The following is a 342-nucleotide window of genomic DNA, read 5'->3' on the forward strand; positions in this document are numbered from 1 at the left end:
CAGGGACCCCCAGCACAGCCCGGGCACGGTGTCACCGGCTCTGGCGGCTGCAGGGGTGGCTCCAGACCTTCCCTGCGCCTCTGCCATGCAAAGGCACGCAGCCACTCTGCAAGCTGGGGTGGGTGCTGGGGGTTTGTGCCTGGCAGCCCCCGCCACAGCCCAGCCCCGTTCCATCAGGGGTCTGACTCTGCCCTGGCCTGATCCTGCACTGGGAAATCCCCCAGCGACCCCCATGGGGCTCTTCCCACAGCTCGGCGGGGGCTCAGCCTCCCCGCATGCGCAGGGCTGAGCTTGGCTGTCCCGGCTGGTGCCCAGCAGAGCCCCGAGCCTGGCAGCGCTGCT

General features: G+C 70.8%; 1 protein-coding gene across 1 annotated transcript in view; it reads left to right on the forward strand.

Annotated features, from left to right (window-relative positions):
* HCN2 (hyperpolarization activated cyclic nucleotide gated potassium and sodium channel 2) overlaps positions 1–342 on the forward strand; it is a 14133-nt gene that overhangs the window by 5412 nt on the left and 8379 nt on the right. The gene's annotated exons all lie outside the window — the stretch shown is intronic.

Source organism: Egretta garzetta, unplaced genomic scaffold (genome assembly GCF_000687185.1).
Source record: "Egretta garzetta isolate BGI_Z169 unplaced genomic scaffold, ASM68718v1 scaffold4, whole genome shotgun sequence".
NCBI classification, from domain to species: domain Eukaryota; kingdom Metazoa; phylum Chordata; class Aves; order Pelecaniformes; family Ardeidae; genus Egretta; species Egretta garzetta.